Raw genomic sequence first — 3444 nt, forward strand, 5'->3', positions numbered from 1 at the left:
ATTGACAATCTCTATATATATATATGAGTTTTATCATATACATTGTACATTTGTTTTATATTTCTAATGTATAATTATGTCAAAACTTTCTGGTTTTGTTGATTTTTAGTTTTATTACTCTACTTAATTCTTGAACTATGAAGTATTCTAACCCAAAGTATGTATATTGTTCTGTACTTTCTCGAACTACTTATCTACCTAAAAACAAATATTTTTCGAATATTTAATCGTACGGATTTTGTATTATTCTGTGTTTTGAGGATGAGTTACTCTGTTCTAATTTCATATAATTATTATTCATCATTTTATCCAAGGTTTAAATCCCGACTAGTTGATTTCCGTTTCTTCGTATTTCGTGTGCTGGGAGGACATCACGAAAGGTTTCGTTTGGTATAAGCTTGTGTGTATAAGCATACGCACACATACACGGATACATAAAATTAAATGTTGCTACCTTGTAATGAAATATATGAGATATCTTGTTTATTGTACGTTTTCTAAATAAAAAAAACTAACGCTCGTTTATTTCTTTTGGTAAAAGTTACAAGACGTTATCTATAGTTTTTTACACCGTTCAATGCCCGTATTTCGCTCGGTTCCCACATTGGTGACCCGTGACGTCGCGTAACAAAAAAAAGTCATCGATTCTACATGTTCATATGATGATTTATCGTTTTAAACAAATTTCCAAGCTAACCTCAAAATGTCGATTGCAAACGATGGCGTTCAAATTGCTGCAGCCGTTGCTGTAAAACTACCGGATTTCTGGAAGAATGACACCCCGATGTGGTTTGCGTAGGCCGAAGCGCAATTCGCCCTAGCTAGGATTATCAGTGACGAAACCAAATTTTACCATATCATGGGAAAGGTGGATTCTTCCATCTTTTGCCACATTGCGGATCTGGTAACCAATCCACCAGCTGAAAACAAATACAACACAGTTAAAGAACGGCTTATTTCCCGCTTTACTTTAACACCACAACAACGTCTTTAGAAATTGCTTTTCACGCACGAGCTAGGAGATTTGCGGCCAACTCATTTACTTTCGAAAATGCGTGAGTTGGCAACTGGCCTCGGTGTGGATGATAATTTGCTCAAAATGCTATTTGTTCAGCGCCTTCCTGACAAAGTGCGCCCGTTCCTAAGATGTTATGATAGAACCATAAATAAACTCGCCGAAATGATCGATAAAATCGTTGACACTGTAAACATAACTAATTCAGCTGCTGTTGCTAAACCAGAGGAGACTCCTGATACTGATCTCAAAGAAAAGATTGAAGTTTTGGCCGCCGAATTCTGCCGTTTGAAAGCATCCGGAAGACGAGACCGTTCAGTTTCAAGGCCCCGCTACTCATCTACTGCTGGGTCACCGAAAGATGTATGTTGGTATCATGCAAAATACGGACGAAACGCCAACCGGTGTCGCAAACCATGCAATTTCGAAATAAAAAACTAGATTCTTCCTCACTAACAACGGCGGATGTGGGGAACGGATCAAAAAGACGCCGACTTATTATATACGATCGTACAAATAGCACAAGATTTTTAATTGATACCGGCTCAGACGTATCCTTACTGCCAGCCAGCAAGCGTGATCGCGATAGAGTAAGGTTATCGCAGCAGCTTCAAGCAGCAAATGGAACGCACATCAAAACATATGGAACCACATTCCTCACAATCAGTCTTGGCCTCAGACGTTTACCTGGGAATTTCTAGCGGCGAATGTTACGACAGCGATTATCGGTGCTGATATGTTAGCTCATTTCGGTATTGTAGTGGATCTTCAAAAACACTGTCTTGTGGATGAGAAATCCGGAATTAGTTCCATCGGCGGAGTAACAACAACTGATGTATACAATATCACTATTGTAGAAGCAAACCATGCATTCCTTGATACGATGCAGGAGTATCGCGAAATCAGTTTACCATCAACGTCACGATCACATACCCATCGAGACGTGACACACCATATAGTGACGAAAGGCCCGCCGGTGGCTTCAAAGGCACGTCTCATGCATCCAGATAAAATTAAGGCAGCGAAAGAAGAGTTTCGAATGATGTGCGAACTCGGAATATGTCGCCAATCCAGTAGCAGTTAGGCCAGCCCTCTACACTGCGTACCGAAGAAGAATGGCACGTGACGATTTGTAGGGGATTATCGACGTCTAAACCAAGTCACAGTTCCTGATCGATACCCTGTACCGCACATCCACGACTTGGTAAACTCTGTTCATGGTAAGTCAGTTTTTACCACTCTTGATCTGGAAAGGGCTTATCACCAGATCGCAGTAGAAGAGGAGGACATTCCTAAGACAGCGGTAGAGGCGAATGAACTGCAAAGTTTAAAGCCTCTTAAAAACAAAGAAAGAAGAAGAAGACAGCGGTTATATCGCATTTCGGATTGTACGAGTTCACCCGCATGCAATTTGGCTTATGCAATGCCAGTCAAAACGTTCCAACGTTATGTGCATCGAATTTTTGGTGATTTAGATTTTGTGGCTGTCTATATAGATGATATTTGCATCGCATCTTCTTCTATGGCTGAACATCGAGCACATATGCGCACTGTTTTCGACAGACTTCGTCAGCACGGTTTAGTGATCAACGTTGCTAAAAGCTGCTCCGCCAAATCTGAGGTGGAATTTTGGGATATCTGATCAACAATGCTGGAGTTCGGCCGCTTCCATCACGGGTCCAGTCAATTCTGCAGTATACGCTTCCATCGACTGTGAAGGAGCTGTGTCGATTTTTAGCCATACTAAATTGCTACAAGCAATTTATTCGACACGCTACCGATCTACAAGCTGAACATCGAATTTTGATTCCTGACAACCACAAGAATGATGGACGCAAGCTGATCTGGTCCGAAAAAGCAATTTCAAGTTTCGACGAATGTAAGACTTCTCTGGCTGAAGCAGCGCTTCTTCACTATCCTCTTAGAGGCGAATGAACTGAAAAGTTTAAAACCTCTATAATTCATCACGTTCGTTCGTTCACTATCCTGATTCGAACAAACCACTAGGATTAATGATAGACGCTCCGAACACCGCGGCAGGGGCTGTTTTGCAACAACTGAATGGCAAAATTTGGGAACCAATTGGTTTCTATTCAGAAAAGTTTTCCAAGGCACAGAAAAACTTCTCTACATTCGGACGAGAACTGACAACCATGAAAATGTCAGTAAAATATTTCAGATATTTCCTCGAAGGGAGAAGTTTCACTATTTTTACAGATCACCGTCCATTAACCTACGCCTTGGGAATCGATTCTAACGCATGGTTGCCTCACGAGGAACGGTATCTTCGTTATACTTCTGAGTTCACGAAAGATATTCATCATGTGAGCGGAAAAGCAAATTACGTTGCTGATGCGTTATCGCGAGTGCATAAATTACGAAGAAATAGTAAAAGATCAGCAAGATAACATAGAGTTAAAAGAGCTGAT

The sequence above is a fragment of the Toxorhynchites rutilus genome, chromosome 2 (genome assembly GCF_029784135.1).
Source record: "Toxorhynchites rutilus septentrionalis strain SRP chromosome 2, ASM2978413v1, whole genome shotgun sequence".
In the NCBI taxonomy this organism is placed as follows: domain Eukaryota; kingdom Metazoa; phylum Arthropoda; class Insecta; order Diptera; family Culicidae; genus Toxorhynchites; species Toxorhynchites rutilus.